Source organism: Lissotriton vulgaris, chromosome 9, assembly GCF_964263255.1.
Source record: "Lissotriton vulgaris chromosome 9, aLisVul1.2, whole genome shotgun sequence".
NCBI lineage: Eukaryota > Metazoa > Chordata > Amphibia > Caudata > Salamandridae > Lissotriton > Lissotriton vulgaris.
In genome coordinates, this window is record NC_141697.1 from 593,967,706 (window position 1) to 593,986,659 (window position 18,954).

The following is an 18,954-nucleotide window of genomic DNA, read 5'->3' on the forward strand; positions in this document are numbered from 1 at the left end:
GTATGTTAGGATTTTTTTCTAAGTTTGGAAAGAAAGTGTTCCAAAGCTAAATTAAAGAGAAACGGGGATAGAGGACATCCTTGCCGTACACCTCTACCCAAATCAAAAAAAGAGGAAACCAGACCATTTGCACAAACCGCTGCTCTGGGATTGGAATAAAGAAAGGAAATGAAGGATATAAACTTAGGTCAAAAACCAAACCGTTTAAGGGCAGAAAAAAGGTAGGTCCATTCTACCCTATCAAACGCCTTCTCTGCGTCTGAGGCTATAGCCGCCAGAGAATTTTGAAAGCGTGGGGATAAAACATTGAAAAGAAGCCTAGTGTGCCAGTAATAAAGCGTCCCTTAACAAATCCAGATTGCTCGGGCCGAGTAAGTCAGGTAAAAAGGGGTCTAATCGAGTTGCAAGTGATTTAGCATAGATCTTATAATCAATATTAACAAGGGAGATTGGTCTGTAATATTTACAATATCGAGTATCTTTCCCTTCCTTAGGGATAATACAAATGTGAGCATCAGAAAAGGTACCTGAAGAGCTACCAAGGGTAACAAATGAATCTATGAGGGAATGTAATTTAGGAATTAACAATTTGGAAAAATGAAGATAAAATTCAACAGTGAACCCATCAGGTCCAGGAGCTTTATCTTTTTCGAGAGATTGGAGAGCGGAAAGTAATTCTTGTTGGGAAATGTCCAATTCCAAAGAAGCTAAGTCAACAGGGAAATGGTCTGGTTGGTGAATAGAAGAGAAAAAATTAGAAAGAGATTGGGGAGTGGGATGAGTCTCAGAGGAATAAAGGGTAGAGTAGAAATGGGAGAATTCATCTAGAATATCATTGTCTTTATGTTTAAGAACAGCATTATCATCAAATACAGATTCAATGTTCAACTTATTGTGTTTGATTTTCAAGTAATTAGCCAGAATTTTCCCTGCTTTATTTTTCCCACCATAAAATTTCGAACTAGATTTCAATGGGTAGAGAGAAGCGTCCTCTGTGGATTTTTTGTTAAATTTCAACTTGGCGTCAATAAGTGCTGTCAAGCTTTCCTTCGAGTGAGAGGTATAGTAGGAGTGCTCCAAACCCTTAATTTTTTGGAGAAGATCGCTAGTATACTTACGAGCGGTCTTCCGTTTCTTAGCCACATAATTGATGATCAAATCCCTAGCTGTGGCCTTGAATGCATCCCAAATAGTGTGGTTAGGAATAGTGGGGGTATCATTAATGGCAAAATATGTGTTGAAAAAATCAGTGAAGGAGGCGGTAATGTCGTGATTGCAAGCAGCGCAAGAACACGCATGCGCCACTAACCTTGCTCTGAGGGCCAGCAGAGACGACAAGACGATAGTCCTCAAAGCCTCTCCCCATAAACTCTCAACACTGGGTAGTCCACCACTGTCTGAGGGAGTCTGGAAGGAGGCCGCGAGGTGAATGAGCAGAGGACGCCTTTGGTTCCTCGAAATTCTCAGGTCAAAGCTACCCCGATATGCATAGGGAATGGCAGTACTGCAAGTGGAGGAAAAGACAAACAACAGGCTCTTAGTACTTAAACTGTTGTTGCCCTTCCCGCAATCCCCCCTATAGATGAACTCACCAATATCCTTTCTTCTACGCACCGTAGAGATATCAGGAGAATCAGAAGCAAATAGGATGGCCAAAAGTGTATGAGAAGTTACTTCACTTCTCAAGGGTTACATCCACCTCGACTTGTTCATAATTGGGTAGCAGAGTATCCTTCTGTAAGACGTTAGCAGCACGTCTAGTCATCACCACAATACTTCTTGTGGATAAGAAGGAAACAGATTCCGTAATCTTAGTCTTTGTAGGTACGTAGTAATGTTACAGGGTAAACAGGCAAGTCCCCAAGCACGTTACACTAGTAAAGCTCAGGCGTATATGGAATTCAAAAGCCTGACAACAACACAACTGAAAATAGGAGGCGATCCCGCGCTCCTCTCAATACTTGCAGTTTACAGGACACGGCTTGCACATCAACTACGCGGTGACTTGGACCTTGCAGGCTCTTTCCAGGCGTTTGCGCTCGTAAGGACTCTGACCACGCTGGCTCTTCGTCGACGGCTGCAAACACTCGGACTCTGACCACGCTGGCTCTTCGTCGACGGCTGCAAGTACTCGGACTCTGACCACGCTGGCTCTTCGTCGGCGATGGTAAACACAGGAACACCAACCTCGCAGGTTTCACCGTCGGCAGATAGAAAACAGGCATCCACAGGATAAGAACCGGTGCCGTCTCAGGAACAACATTGACAAGCACTGGTCCGGTTACTGGGAGGAACCTATATAGCGTCCGCCCACTACCCTGGTTCCTGGCGCCGCATTGCCTTCTGGTACCTGTAGTTCTTCCATTTGGGAAGCGTAATGAAGATGCACTTTTTCTTCCTCGTGCCTGCTTGCGTGATCGCTACAGTACCCCCTCTCGAGGACCGCCGTCCCAACGGACGACCCGGTTTCCCAGGGTTCTTTTCATGGAACTGCGCCAGTAAGTCAGGACAATGAAGATTGGACATAGGTTCCCAGGTACGGTCCTCAGGGCCAAACCCCTTCCAATCAACCAGATATTGGATCCTACCTCGCACCATAATGGAGTCCAAGATAGATGCAACCTCGTACTCATCCTGCCCCTCGATCTCCAGAGGTTGAGGGCGTTCTGGCACACGGACATCCGGAAGGCATGGGCGAAGGAGTGACACGTGAAACACAGGGTGTATCGACCATGACACAGGGAGAGAAAGCTTCATGGCTACTGGATTTATCACCTCACTAATACCATAGGGACCAATAAACTTAGGCTTCAGTTTACTGACTCCCTTTAAATGCAGGTTACGTGTGGATAGCCATACTTTATCCCCCACTTTATACTCAGGCTCCAAGGAGCGTTTTGTATCCGCATAAAGCTTCTGGGCCTTTTGGGCATTTTCCAAGCAATGTCTAGCGTCAATCAAGATAGCCCTAAGGTGAGCATGATGTTCATGAACAGTAGGAACCAAGGAGGTGGCAGGGCACTCAAAGGGAAGCATGTTAGGATGAAAACCATACAGGCAAAAGAACGGGGAACACCCCAAGGTGGTATGTACAGCATTGTTATAGGCGAACTCCGCCAACCACAAAAGGGTGGTCCATTCAGTGGTGTTTTGCAAGGTAAAACAACAGAGGTATTGTTCGAGTGTTTGATTTAGCCTTTCCGTTTTTCCATCCGTTTGCGGATGGTAACTAGAGGAGAGGCGTGCATCGATTTGGAGCAGTGTACATAGAGCCTTCCAGAAACGGGAAGTAAATTGTGTTCCATGATCTGTTATCAACACACTTGGTAAGCCATGCATCCGCACGACATGTTGCAAGAAAACCTTAGCCAATTCAAATGAGGAGGGTAGACCGGGCAAGGATATAAAATGTCCCATTTTCGTGAGATGATCAACTACCACCAGTATAACGGTTTGGCCTTCGCAAGGGGGCATCTCCACAATGAAGTCCATAGACAAGGTATGCCAGGGTTTGTGTAGTAAAAATTACAAAAAACAATTTGATGGACAGAATGTAGATCAATGTCTTACATTCACCCCAGTACAAGGATCTGGGCCTAAATCCATCGTTTTTTGCACTCCACACCACCCTGGGTCAGATAATGGCTTTATGCAAATCAGCTCTGACCCTGTGCCCCATGGGAACAGTCCAGTCCGAACTACACAGCCATATCTTTCCCAGACCGGAATCAAGCATCCGAGGACCGGACCGGTTTCGAGGTAACACCTCTCATCAGCCCGGCTAGCTTGACTCCAGTGGTGTGGAGGCTCTGGGACCCACGTCTGAGCTACCCCAGTACACTCAGGGAGAAAATTACAAAAAGCAATTTGATGGACAAAATGTAGATCAATGTCTTACATTCACCCCAGTACAAGGATCTGGGCCTAAATCCATCGTTTTTTGCACTCCACACCACCCTGGGTCAGATAATGGCTTTATGCAAATCAGCTCTGACCCTGTGCCCCATGGGAACAGTCCAGTCCGAACTACACAGCCATATCTTTCCCAGACCGGAATCAAGCATCCGTGGACCGGACCAGTTTTGAGGTAACACCCCTCATCAGCCCGGCTAGCTTGACTCCAGTGGTGTGGAGGCTCTGGGACACACGTCTGAGCTACCCCAGTACACTCAGGGAGAAAATTACAAAAAACAATTTGATGGACAGAATGTAGATCAATGTCTTACATTCACCCCAGTACAAGGATCTGGGCCTAAATCCATCGTTTTTTGCACTCCACACCACCCTGGGTCAGATAATGGCTTTATGCAAATCAGCTCTGACCCTGTGCCCCATGGGAACAGTCCAGTCCGAACTACACAGCCATATCTTTCCCAGACCGGAATCAAGCATCCGAGGACCGGACCAGTTTTGAGGTAACACCTCTCATCAGCCCGGCTAGCTTGACTCCAGTGGTGTGGAGGCTCTGGGACACACGTCTGAGCTACCCCAGTACACTCAGGGAGAAAATTACAAAAAACAATTTGATGGACAGAATGTAGATCAATGTCTTACATTCACCCCAGTACAAGGATCTGGGCCTAAATCCATCGTTTTTTGCACTCCACACCACCCTGGGTCAGATAATGGCTTTATGCAAATCAGCTCTGACCCTGTGCCCCATGGGAACAGTCCAGTCCGAACTACACAGCCATATCTTTCCCAGACCGGAATCAAGCCTCCGAGGACCGGACCGGTTTCGAGGTAACACCTCTCATCAGCCCGGCTAGCTTGACTCCAGTGGTGTGGAGGCTCTGGGACCCACGTCTGAGCTACCCCAGTACACTCAGGGAGAAAATTACAAAAAACAATTTTGATGGACAGAATGTAGATCAATGTCTTACATTCACCCCAGTACAAGGATCTGGGCCTAAATCCATCGTTTTTTGCACTCCACACCACCCTGGGTCAGATAATGGCTTTATGCAAATCAGCTCTGACCCTGTGCCCCATGGGAACAGTCCAGTCCGAACTACACAGCCATATCTTTCCCAGACCGGAATCAAGCATCCGAGGACCGGACCGGTTTCGAGGTAACACCTCTCATCAGCCCGGCTAGCTTGACTCCAGTGGTGTGGAGGCTCTGGGACACACGTCTGAGCTACCCCAGTACACTCAGGGAGAAAATTACAAAAAACAATTTAATGGACAGAATGTAGATCAATGTCTTACATTCACCCCAGTACAAGGATCTGGGCCTAAATCCATCGTTTTTTGCGCTGATGAGAGGTGTTACCTCGAAACCGGTCCGGTCCTCGGATGCTTGATTCCGTTCTGGGAAGGACATGGCTTTTGTAGTTTGAACTGGACTGTTCCCATGGGGCACAGGGTCAGAGCTGATTTGCATATCGCCATTGTCTAACCCAGGGTGGTGTGGAGTATAAAAAAACGATGGATTTGGGCCCAGATCTTTGGACTGGGATGAATGTGTGACATTGATCCACATTCGGTCCATCACTTGTTTTGTTTGCAAATTCCGCCCTAAGTGCGCTGGGGATGCTCAGACGTGGGTCCCAGGCACTCCACACCACTGGAGTCAAGCTAGCCGGGCTGATGAGAGGTGTTACCTCGAAACCGGTCCGGTCCTCGGATGCTTGATTCCGTTCTGGGAAGGACATGGCTTTTGTAGTTCGGACTGGACTGTTCCCATGGGGCACAGGGTCAGAGCTGATTTGCATATCGCCATTGTCTAACCCAGGGTGGTGTGGAGTACAAATAAACGGTGGATTTGGGCCCAGATCTTTGGACTGGGATGAATGTGTGACATTGATCCACATTCGGTCCATCACTTGTTTTGTTTGCAAATTCCGCCCTAAGTGCGCTGGGGATGCTCAGACGTGGGTCCCAGGCACTCCACACCACTGGAGTCAAGCTAGCCGGGCTGATGAGAGGTGTTACCTCGAAACCGGTCCGGTCCTCGGATGCTTGATTCCGTTCTGGGAAGGACATGGCTTTTGTAGTTCGGACTGGACTGTTCCGGCACAGGGTCAGAGCTGATTTGCATATTGCCATTGTCTAACCCAGGGTGGTGTGGAGTGCAAAAAAACGATGGATTTGGGCCTAGATCTTTGGACTGGGATGAAAGTGTGACATTGATCCACATTCGGTCCATCACTTGTTTTGTTTGCAAATTCCGCCCTAAGTGCGCTGGGGATGCTCAGACGTGGGTCCCAGGCACTCCACACCACTGGAGTCAAGCTAGCCGGGCTGATGAGAGGTGTTACCTCGAAACCGGTCCGGTCCTCGGATGCTTGATTCCGTTCTGGGAAGGACATGGCTTTTGTAGTTCGGACTGGACTGTTCCCATGGGGCACAGGGTCAGAGCTGATTTGCATATCGCCATTGTCTAACCCAGGGTGGTGTGGAGTGCAAAAAAACGATGGATTTGGGCCCAGATCTTTGGACTGGGATGAATGTGTGACATTGATCCACATTCGGTCCATCACTTGTTTTGTTTGCAAATTCCGCCCTAAGTGCGCTGGGGATGCTCAGACGTGGGTCCCAGGCACTCCACACCACTGGAGTCAAGCTAGCCAGGCTGATGAGAGGTGTTACCTCGAAACCGGTCCGGTCCTCGGATGCTTGATTCCGTTCTGGGAAGGACATGGCTTTTGTAGTTCGGACTGGACTGTTCCCATGGGGCACAGGGTCAGAGCTGATTTGCATATCGCCATTGTCTAACCCAGGGTGGTGTGGAGTGCAAAAAAACGATGGATTTGGGCCCAGATCTTTGGACTGGGATGAATGTGTGACATTGATCCACATTCGGTCCATCACTTGTTTTGTTTGCAAAGGGTTTGTGTGGTATCGGCAATGGTTGTAGCAGACCTGAAGGTTTAGCATGACTAGACTTCCCTTGGGTGCAAACAGCACAATTCTTGACGTATTCTTTCACGTCGGCTCGGAGACTAGGCTACCAAAACGATCGTTCCACTGTGGCAATGGTTTTATGGATGCCCATGTGTCCACCTAATACTGAATCATGAGCCCAGTGTAACACCTGTAATTGTAACTCGCTCTGAGGTATGTACAATGCATGATAATGGTATGCAAGCTGGTCCTTCTCACATCGATGTGCTGGATCTTCTTGTATCCAGGAAGGAACATCCAAAACAGACAGGGCAACTTTGCAATCCTCCAAAAAATCCTTGGAGGTGATTAAGGCTACTGTTTCCTCCAGAGAGTTTGTCTCCTTAAGGATGGACGGTGGTTCTGTGGGGGCGGCTGTCTCCTCATCCCCCAGCCGAGAGAGCGCGTCTGCTTTTCCGTTGCGTGTTCCGGGTCTGTACTTAATCACGAAATCGAAGTCGGAAAAGAAGAGAGTCCACCTCAGCTGTCGAGGAGTCAAGGCTTTCGCTGTCTTTAAAAACAACAAATTACGATGATCTGTAATTATTTCTACTGTATGCAAGGCCCCTAGAAGATAATGTCTCCACTCCTCACATGCTCTTTTAATGGCAAGAAGTTCTTTGTCTGTAATGGTGTAATTAACTTCACAGGGAGTGAGTTTCTTTGAGTAATATGCCACAGGGTGAAGCTGTCCTGTAGAAGGGTGTCTTTGGGACAGCACTCCCCCGAGAGCATACTGTGAAGCGTCGGTTTCCAAAATGAACGACAGTTGGGGGTCTGGATGTCGTAGTACAGGTGCTTGTGTGAACTTCTTCTTCAGAAGTTGAAAGGAACTTTCTGCTTCCTCTCCCCATACGAATGGAACATTCTTTCGCAGTAGTGCCGTGATAGGTTGAATGGTCTTGGAGAATTCCTGAACAAACCTCCGATAGTAGTTGGCAAAGCCAAGGAAGCTCTGCACTGACTTTACGTTTCTAGGCGTCTTCCATGATAATATGGCTTCAACCTTACTCATGTCCATCCTGAACCCTTGGGCGTCAATGACATACCCCAAAAAAGCCACTTCTTGTACATGAAATAGGCATTTCTCTAACTTAGCATACAGGGAGTTCTGTTTCAATCTGTCCAATACGGTCTTCACATGTGTAATGTGTTCTGCATAAGACGCAGAATATACCAAAATATCATCAATGTACACTATGCAAAAGGATTCCAAGCATCCCCTTAAAACCTCATCCATAAAGTACTGGAAGGCTGCTGGGGCGTTACAGAGACCGAAAGGCATCACCCTGTACTCATAGAGGCCAAATTTGGTTCTGAACGCTGTTTTCCACTCATCCCCCTGTTTCACGCACACAAGATGGTAAGCTCCGCGGAGATCAAGTTTGGTGAAGTATCGAGCGCCTTTTAACTGGTCCATTAAGACTGGAATCAGGGGGAGAGGGTATCTGTTCTTGATCGTCACTTTATTTATGGCTCTGTAGTCAATACAGGGTCTCAATTCTTCACAGTCCTTCTTTGGAATAAAGAACATGGGTGATGAGGCAGGGGAGGTGGAATGTCTTATAAATCCAGTAGCCAGGTTTTCATCGATGTAGGTCTTTAGATACCGTGTCTCCTTCTCCGTTAAGGCATACACTCGACTACAAGGAATGTCTGCTCCAGGGACAAGGTCTACGCGGCAGTCATATGCCCGGTGAGGAGGCAATTGGGTGGCCTTTTGTTTGTCGAACAGAGCACTATACTCCCGGTACTCTACCGGCAACGCAGTGGCACAACAGAACTGGTCGACTGTACAAGAGTTTGCTAAGTATGTAGCAGGTGATGGGTCTGGTGCGGAGCTATAAATAGCCTGACTCTGACAATGCTCCTTGCAATAATCAGACGTCATACTGACTGTTCTAGAGGACCAACTCACCACAGGATCATGTAGAGTAAGCCAGGGCATTCCCAAAATAAGACGGAATTGCGGCGCATCAATGAGATCGAACTGAATATTTTCACTGTGCTCCTTCCCATATTCCATCCGTAGTGAAAGGGTATGATACACTACTGGACCTGAAGAAAGGACCATTCCGTCCACTGCCTTGACGGTTTCAGGCTTTTGTTTCTTTTCACATGGAATGCCCATTCGTAGGGCATATTCTCGATCGATATAATTTCCTGTAGCCCCTGAATCCAACAGGGCATCTACAAGTAAAGAATCCTGAGCCGTGATCCATAAGGACACGCTGACATTCATATGGGCGACCGCAGGATGTAGGGTATTCGCTACAAAAGGGGAGACCATGGTAGATGGGTGTCTCGAATCAGAGGTCTCTAACTGATCCGAGACCTTTCGTTTTCCGTCGGCTCGTCCATTCTCGAGGTGGCCTGTACTCTGGGAAGAGGGGTTTTTCCCGGAACGTAATTTTAGCTCGGCAATCATTAATGAAATGGCCACCTTTTCCGCAATAATGACAGAGTTTGAGTCTTCTTCTCCTGTCCTTCTCTTCTTTGGTGAGAGGACCACGGATCCCCCCTATCTGCATTGGTTCAGGATTTTCTGGTGCCTTGGTCTTTTCTTCACCCCCTTGCCGGGCTCTGACCATGGGGTATGAGAACCGGTAGTCTCCCCTACTTCGATCCCCCTTCCGTTCTAACAACCGGTGATCAAGTTGGACCGTTAAATCAATGAGTTCCTCGCAGGTGGACGGTAGTTGCACCACCTGTGCCAATACGTCCTTCAGTTCACTGCTCAGGCCCTGGTAAAACAAGGATATCCTTTTCTGAACTGGCCAATCCGTCTCTACGATAAGGCGATTAAAAGTGGTAATGTAAGACAAGAGGTCTTGTGACCCTTGTCGTAAAGTCATTAACTCGCGGTCCAAGGACAACATGTGAGACTTTCTGTCAAACAACTTCCGTAGCTCAAGACAAAACTCGGAAAAGTTCCGTAATACAGGATCATCCCGTTCCAGTAAAGGGATCGTCCAACTGGACGCATTCCCTCCCATATAAGACATCATGAAGGCTGTTTTGGACGCCTCATCCTGAAACACCATGGGTTTCCATAAGAAATGAAGACGACATTGGTTCAAGAATGTTTCAAATTTTCTAGGGTCTACGTAGAATCTTTCGGGCGGAGCTAGAGGTATACCCTGGTTTTGTATGATGTGTACGGTAGGGGTAGTCTCGGTGGAGGTGAAAGGAGCCACAAAGGAACCCCCTGACGGGAAGGAAGGAGGTGGGGGCAAAGTGGCTGGTCTTAACAATGGTTTTACAACTGGTTCTCTTTGTGCAAGATCAGACATCTCTTTACGCAAATCCGCCACTTCCTTATACAGAGCTTGATTCTCTGCTCGAGAGGTCTGGACTTCTTGCTGCAAGTTTGAGAGGCTTTCCAGTAAGGAGGTAAGGACAGTGTTCGTATCCATCGTCTAGGCTGGACAGTATTCTTGGGCTTGTCAATCTGTCGTGATTGCAAGCAGCGCAAGAACACGCATGCGCCACTAACCTTGCTCTGAGGGCCAGCAGAGACGACAAGACGATAGTCCTCAAAGCCTCTAACCATAAACTCTCAACACTGGGTAGTCCACCACTGTCTGAGGGAGTCTGGAAGGAGGCCGTGAGGTGAATGAGCAGAGGACGCCTTTGGTTCCTCGAAATTCTCAGGTCAAAGCTACCCCGATATGCATAGGGAATGGCAGTACTGCAAGTGGAGGAAAAGACAAACAACAGGCTCTTAGTACTTAAACTGTTGTTGCCCTTCCCGCAATCCCCCCTATAGATGAACTCACCAATATCCTTTCTTCTACGCACCGTAGATATATCAGGAGAATCAGAAGCAAATAGGATGGCCAAAAGTGTATGAGAAGTTACTTCACTTCTCAAGGGTTACATCCACCTCGACTTGTTCATAATTGGGTAGCAGAGTATCCTTCTGTAAGACGTTAGCAGCACGTCTAGTCATCACCACAATACTTCTTGTGGATAAGAAGGAAACAGATTCCGTAATCTTAGTCTTTATAGGTACGTAGTAATGTAACAGGGTAAACAGGCAAGTCCCCAAGCACGTTACACTACTAAAGCTCAGGCGTATATGGAATTCAAAAGCCTGACAACAACACAACTGAAAATAGGAGGCGATCCCGCGCTCCTCTCAATACTTGCAGTTTACAGGACACGGCTTGCACACCAACTACGCGGTGACTTGGACCTTGCAGGCTCTTTCCAGGCGTTTGCGCTCGTAAGGACTCTGACCACGCTGGCTCTTCGTCGACGGCTGCAAACACTCGGACTCTGACCACGCTGGCTCTTCGTCGACGGCTGCAAGTACTCGGACTCTGACCACGCTGGCTCTTCGTCGGCGATGTTAAACACAGGAACACCAACCTCGCAGGTTTCACCGTCGGCAGATAGAAAACAGGCATCCACAGGATAAGAACCGGTGCCGTCTCAGGAACAACATTGACAAGCACTGGTCCGGTTACTGGGAGGAACCTATATAGCGTCCGCCCACTACCCTGGTTCCTGGCGCCGCATTGCCTTCTGGTACCTGTAGTTCTTCCATTTGGGAAGCGTAATGAAGATGCACTTTTTCTTCCTCGTGCCTGCTTGCGTGATCGCTACAGGTAAATTTAGGATCCAAAACCAAAGAGTTGTTGAAACGCCACCTCTTAGGACCAATGACCTTGGGTAAGATGTCAATATTAATAGAGACTGGGGCATGATCAAACAATAGTATAGGGCCGATTTCCGCACGGGTGAGAGATTGGGAAAGATGATGGGAAACAAAAATGTAATCAATACGGGATTGGGAATGGTGAGAAGGGGAATAAAAGGTAAACTCTTTGGTCGTCGGATTACATAAACGCCAAGCATCAATGAGTTTATGCTGCGAGATTGCTTGTGTAAAAAGTTTATGGGGCTTGTTCGGAATGAAGGAAGCTTTAGAATGTCGGTCCAAAAAAGGATCAAGAGGCTGATTACAGTCTCCTGCCATAATGAAATTATTATCAATGAGATTGGTGATACAAGTAGCCATCTCGCGCCAAAAAAACGGGTCACCGCCCGTGGGAGCGTAAACATTTAGAAGAGAGAGTGGAACACCCTTTAAGGAAAGCTTGACATATAACCATCTACCATCAATATCGGATTCATTAGCCAGCAGGGAATAAGAAAGAGATTTATCAATTAGAATAACAACACCATTGCGTTTACCATCTCCAGGAGCAAAACACACCTTTCCCACCCAGCCTCTCTTAAGCTTAACAGATTCTGCTTCAGACAAATGAGTTTCTTGTAGGAAAGCAAAATCCACATTCAATTTAGCAAGGTGAGAAAGAATTATTACCTCCTCGTAAGTCTTCCTCGCCACATGATTTACATAGTGAGCATAAGCTCCACGACAGAACCCTCCAAAGCAAAAAAAGCCTCCCACCCCTCCCAACATGGCCGACCAGTCCCACCTGACCTCTATAAGAGGCGGGCCGGCCCAACCAACAGCCTGTTTTTTTTGTTCTGCGCGATTCTCTCCAGAGGCGCTGTTCAGGTAAGATGGGCCGGCGTGAGCTGGCCCTTGGGTTTTAGGGTTGAGGACCTGCTCTAGCGGTCTCTGGTGCCTTATGCCTAAAAAATCCCCCCCCCCTCTTCCTTCCCCCGGTCCTATGGGGCCGGTTAGGTGCTGCTCTAGCGTGCCAGGGGTGTACAGGGGGGGGGGCGGCCGGGGATGTGGGGTGTTTGGTCATTCCCTTGTATCCCCAGGTCGTTACTGATGGGCCCTGGCCACTATGTGGGCTTTTGGGTCCTTCGCAGCAGACGCCCATCGTGTGAATGTGGATCTTGTACCCCTGGGCTCGAGCTGCTCCCCTGTCTGCCTGCAGTTTGTAAATCACGACATGTATTCTTACTGCGGTATGTAGAGGATTTGAGACTCTGTAGGGAAATGCAGTTGCATTTGAAGGTCTTCAAATAGAGGGCTGGCTAGTCATGACGGTTTCCGCCCCTCCCTGCTGTGTTTTGTGCAACTGAAGATGCGCTCTACCTTCGTTCCACGGGTTGTGGACGTGTGAGCTGAGCATTTGCCGGCCTGGGCTTTCGTTGTATTGGCTCTATTGTAGAGCGTGACGTGCTGGCCTTGCCTGGGGCGGCGGCGCTTCGGCAAGGCGGGTGAAGTCAGATGGGGTTTTCCCGCGTAGATTCGCGTCCTGCATTGATGGGCACACGGCGTGTGATACCCGGCCTCGAGGCGGTGAGTCGCTAACGCTCCCTCACAGAGGTTCAGTGCTATGTGTAGGGCGTTTGACTGTGTAATCTAAACGTCCCGGTTTCGAAGGTTCCTTCCTTCTCACAACAGAGGTCTGTCACGGTCCTACCTTGCCTGTCGGCGGGTCCTCGGGGGCTCCGCTGTCCGAGTCCGGATACACTCTCCGCGGCGCTGGGCGCCACCGCCTCCCTTCGTACCATTTGGCCCTACGGGCCGCGGCGGTTTGCAGAGCTGGTGTTGGCTCCGAACGCCCCCAGCCCCTCGGGGGCGGGGTTTGGTTGCCACCAGGTGCGTCCGATGATGTCTTTCATCGGTCTTGCGCGGCATTCTCCGGCAGATTGGGACGCAGCGTGCACGGCGCGTCTGTCTCCTTCTCGATGGGTCCGGGGTTCATTCCTCGGTGAGGACATTTTTTATTTCTTTGGCTGCAACACTGGCGCGATGTAACAGCAGTTTCGCTAATGTTTTTTGTGTCCGGCCCAGTATTGTCTGGCTGTAGCAGGCAACACAAAGTGTAGTGTTCGTGTTGTTTGAGGTGGATGTTTGCCATATGCTATGGTGTCATGTCCAGCTTCTCTGTGCTACACTGGCGCGACCTAGGGGTGCGCGGTACGACGTGGGGTCAGATCCCTTATGTCTGTTTTCCCTTTCTGACGCCCTGGCTCGCCCTGGGCCGTCAGGTTGCTCCGGACTCGAGTGAGTTTGAGAGGCCGGGTGGCTGTGCCTTCTGGTCTCCTTGGGGGGAGAAGGTTCCCTTCTGTCTCCGCCTACGGGGTCTCCCTGTTTGGCGACGCTAGCCCTTCTGGCCTTGCGCGGCGGGGGCCCTTGACCCCTCCTCGCCTCGTCTACCTCTCGACCAGTGGGAGTGTGGCCCGATGGTTGGTGCAGCGGACCCGGACGGGCCCGGGCCCAGTAAGCGGTTCCCCGCCTCGGCGGGTCTTGGGGGTCGGTTGCGTCCCCGGTCCTGGTATTTCTCGCCTCGGTGCCTATTCCACTCCTGGAGTCACGTTCTGCGGCTCTGGGCATTAGCTTGCTTTTTCTCCACATCGGCCCCCTCCGTGCTTCAGGGGCCTGGCCTCCACCTTGGGGGTGTCCGGGGATGGACGCCTCAGGGAGTTAGACAGGTGGGGGTCCACAACAGCTTTCGTGCGAGCGCCTTAGGCCCTTGCGGGTGTGTTGTGTGCTATGTTTGTGGCGTATTGCGCTTCTGTGCAGTTCGGCATGGCCCCTACACAGGGAGGTCACGCAAGTGCGTGATTCGTCCCGCGTTAGGGCGTGAATTTCCCTCTGCCGGCGGCGGGGGTGTTCCCGGGGTTTCTCGGGGTGCGTTCCCTGCGCATGTCTCCGGTCTCCCTGCCTCTGCCTGCGTCCGTTGTGATGGGCGTTGGGGAGGTGGACTTTGTCACCTTTGCCACTCGGATGGCCGCAAGGCTGGCTCGGCCGTCTGGTCTGGCTGCGTCCTTGCCGGCGGGGACGGCACATATGTCCTACTCGGGCTGTCTCCGGTCTTTTTCATTTGGGGCCCGCGCCCCCGGACGCGGCCTTCTTTCGGACTCCCCGTCCGCCTGTGGATCCGGGCCCGAAGTTTCGGCTCGCCCCGGTCTGGTACTGGTTCTGCCGCTCCCTTCTTTTTGTCACCCCTAGGTCCTGGCTTTCGGCCCTCTCTCTACGGGGGGTTCCCTGGGGGGGGGCTGTTGCCTCCGTTGCGTCCCGTCTTGGGACGCGGCTGTCCCCGGGGCGTTTGCCTTCTCGACGGGCTGAGGGGGGCCGGCTCCTTCCTTGGTCTCGCCTGTTGGTTTTTCCGGACACCTTGGGTCGGCCTGTGGGTCCGGCCGGCGAGTGGGGGTTCCCTCTCTCAGTTGCGGGTACTTCCGTTGGCCTTGCCTTCCGGCCCGGGGGTGGGAGCTGTGCTCCTGGCCCGCCTGGTGGATGTTCTTCGCCGGGTGTGGGTCTTGTCGCTCCCTGTCGGGAGGGGTGATTCCTCTCGGCCTCGTCTTTTTCGTGGGCTTCACGTCAGGCGGTGTCTCTCCTCCGTCGGCCCCTTGCTCTAGGTGCGGTGGTCCCTTCGGATCCCGTCTCGGGCTTGTACGCCTTCGGGGGTCGTATGGTGCTCGCTTCGGCAGCACATTTACTAAAATTGGAACGATACAGAGAAGATTAGCATGGCCCCTGCGCTAGGATGACACGCAAATTCGTGAAGCGTTCCATATACCTGGTCCCGGTACTTCCCTCTGGTTCGTCGAGGGGGGTAGGGGGCGTTTGGGGGTCGTTGGGATCTCCTGCTGTCGCGCGGCTCCTCGTGCTTCGGAGGTTGCTGGAGGATGGCCGAGTGGTCTTAGGCGCTGTGTTTAGGCCGCAGTCTCCTCTGGAGGCGTGGGTTTGAATCCCACTAACGATCCTCCTGGCCTGCCATCTGTTGCACCGGTGCTTCGGTGTCCCCAGGTCTTGGTCGGGTCGGTCGACCTGCTGGTGTAGGTGTCACCGGTCATGTCCCTTCGGGCTGTCTTTCCCCCGGGGTCCGACTGGGTGGGGGCGGTTCGACTGGGTCGGATCTAGCCTTCGTTGCCTGGTCTCACCCTGACCCCGGTGGTGTTTCGGCGCCTGGGGCCTCGCCTCGGTCTGCCTCCGGTGGCCCTGTTCACAGTGGGGGCCTCGGCCCTCCTGCCCGGATTCTTCTCTCTCCTCCCGGGGCCTTGTGGTTGCCCTGGCTGTCGCTTGACCTTTCGGTCTGCTGTTCGCGCTTCCCCCGTGCCCTCTGATCTCACGGTTCCTCTACGGGATTCGCTTGGGCAGGGCCGGGGTGCTCCTGGGCGGTCGCTTCGGCAGCGCATGGACTTCTGTTGGAATGATACAGAGCTGCGTGACTTGGCCCCTGCGCATTGACTCGCAACTTCGGGGGGCGTTCCAGTTGGTGGTTCCCGGCGGAGCCGCCGCCCCTAGTACCCGCTCCTTTTGCGAGCTGGCGGTTCGAGCCTACTGGCCGAACAGGGTTCTTCTCGTTCCAGGGTTGGGTCCCCCGCACCCGGAGCCGGGGATGAGCCGGCCCTTTCTGCTGGCCGGCCCACGTCTGCAGGCCTGATTCTTGAGCGGTTGTCGCTGCTTGCTCGGGGTTGATCTTCTGGGGCGGTGGTTTTGCTGCTGGGCTACCGCTGGTCTTCCACTTTCTCTTACTGTGCCTGGCGAGGGGCCTCCCTCTGGCTTTGGTGCGGTCGGCTTGGTGCTGACCGCGCCTCCGTGGACCCCTTGCGGGTCTTGGACTCCTGGCTGAGGGATTTTCCTTGGGCGTGGCCACATCTTCCCGGTGGGCCCGATGGGCTGCCTTGCGGGCCTTCCACAGTCCGGTGTTCGACGGGCTGGTTTCCCGGGTGGCTCGCTTGGTTCTGGAGTTTGTTTTCTCCGTCGCCCTCGGACGCTCTGCCTGTCTCCCCCGTGGGTTCTCTCTCTCGTCTACGAGATCTTCAGGGCCCGCCCTTGGTGCCCCTGGCCTCGGTGGCTTTGCGGTTCCTCACCTTTTAGGTGGTTTTCTTCCTGGTGGCAGTGGTGTCTGCTGGGCGGATGGGCGTGCGGGGGTCGTGCCTCTGCTCCCCTCCCTTCTTGCGGGTTTTGCCGGACTGGTTGTTCCTCCGGATGGTCCCCCGTTTCCTTCCCGGGGTTCCTTCCCTGGTGTCCCGGGCTCGGGTGGTGTCTTTACCGCCTTTCCCTGCCGACAAGGTTCCTCTCTTGTCCGTGCTGGTTGTCCGGTGTGCGGTTTTGGTTTCTCTTGACCGCATGTATTCCCTTTCCCGGTGGGATGGCCTGTTGTGTCTTTTGGGTCCGGTTCGTTCGGGCCGCTGGCCCTCTCTTTCCGCCTTGGTTCGCGGGCTTACACAGGCTGTTACCCTTTCCTACGCTTCGCTGGGTTCGGTGGATCCGGCGGGGGTCCAGGGTCGGTCCACGGGGTGTGGCTCTGTGCCCTGGGCCCCATTCATGGGTGTCTCCTCTGTGGAGATGTGTCGGGCGTCAACGTGGTCGTCCCCCACCTTGTGCATGGGTCACTATCAGTCCCGGGGGGCCTTCGCTGGGGCCGTTCTGTGTGCAGGAGCTGCGACTCCTGGTTGGACTACTTTTCCTTTATGTCTTGATTTCAGGTTTCCTGTGATCCCTGTTTTCTTTTCGTTTATTCTACTTCAACCTTGGGTTGGTTTCTCTGCATCACCGTGTGGTGTTGTTCTTATGGTGGTCAATGAAGCCTTGTTGGCTTGGGTATTTGCTCACTATGTAAATCATGTGGCGAGGAAGACTTACGAGGAGGTAATGCCCCGGTTACTTACCGGTAATCTTCATTACTCCGAGTATAGTCTTCCTCGCCACATGAGTTCCCTCCCCCCCTCCCTGTCTGGCTATCGGCTTCATTGTTTGCTTGGTAGATCAGGCTGTTGGTTGGGCCGGCCCGCCTCTTATAGAGGTCAGGTGGGACTGGTCGGCCATGTTGGGAGGGGTGGGAGGCTTTTTTTGCTTTGGAGGGTTCTGTCGTGGAGCTTATGCTCACTATGTAACTCATGTGGCGAGGAAGACTATACTCGGAGTAATGAAGATTACCGGTAAGTAACCGGGGCATTTGTCTCTTAATTGGGGAGTTAAGACCTTTAACGTTCCATGAAACGATACGTACTGACATTAAAAACAATAAGATTAAGGATAGTAAATACAATAAGAAAAAACCTCAGGACAGATGAAAACAAGAAGAGATGAAAAGAGGAAAAGTAGAAACTGGAAGTTAGATAAAATATATGTACTAACATACATCATGTAACAAGACAGAATTTAGAAGTCAAGAGAAAAGAAAAGTCTAGATTTGGTTAGGAGAAAAACGAAGAAGTGACGAGCCATGTCTGCAATACGAGATAAAGCAATTAAGTAAGGAGAACAAAGAGAGTATAATGAAAGGAGAAGAACGAATGACACCTGACTGAGAAACACTGAAAAACGAGGAGGAAAGGGGAAAGCCTAAGCAAAACCAAGAAGAGGATTTGAGGTATAAAAATGGAGAAGAAGACATACTTACAGTTAAGGGAGGTTGGGGGGACACGACCAGGAACAATACCAGGAGACTAGGATGGAGGGAGGGGCGAAGCCACATCGGGCAAGGCAAGACTTCAGGGCAACACGTGGACGACTGGGAGAGCACCACGGAATACAGGGTAAAATCTACGGATGATAAGGAAGGAAGGACATTAGAAAAAATAGAAGGTACGTAACAAATGCAAAACATGTGTGAGATAGGAAATGCATTAAACATAAACAATAAACATTGGAAATGCATCAGTGATCAAAAACAGGGAAAGGGAAAAGAACAAGGCCATTCAGAACAATGAAATCAAACAAATATTTGAAGGCCGCAATATTCAAGTAGGGAATGAAGATGAAGATCCAGAAAGATCCATATCAGAGGAGCCGCATGAGTTCAGGAAGCTTCGAAGGCGAAGGGGGTCCTCATAGGTCGTTGTCTTGTTGTTATGAGTGACCCTTAAAAGGCACGGATGAAAGAGGCCATATCGGGCCCCAATGGAGCGGAGCTCAGGTCGCATGTCCAGGAAAGCATTGCGTCAGCTAGCAGTAGCCTTGGTGTAGTCCTGCACGAAAAATAGGGAAGAGCCAGACCATGTGAGATGAGGAGAGGCCCTAGCTGCCGACAAGACTTTTAGAAGGTCTGTATATTCCAGGAAGTAGATGATGACTCCTCTCGGCCTAGGTGAAGGTGAGGCGGAGGAGGGAGGTCGGCCAAGTCTGTGAGCGTGTTGAATATTTAGCACTGTGCCCTCTGGAAGTTGCAGAAGCTT

The 18,954-nt window shown here is 51.2% G+C and overlaps 1 non-coding gene across 1 annotated transcript; it reads left to right on the forward strand.

The window, feature by feature from the left end:
- The first annotated feature begins 15,242 nt into the window (after nt 1–15,242).
- On the forward strand, nt 15,243–15,349 carry LOC147691912 (U6 spliceosomal RNA). Its single transcript, XR_015300251.1, has one exon. It is a non-coding gene; the product is annotated as a U6 spliceosomal RNA (small nuclear RNA).
- The last annotated feature ends 3,605 nt before the right edge of the window (nt 15,350–18,954 follow it).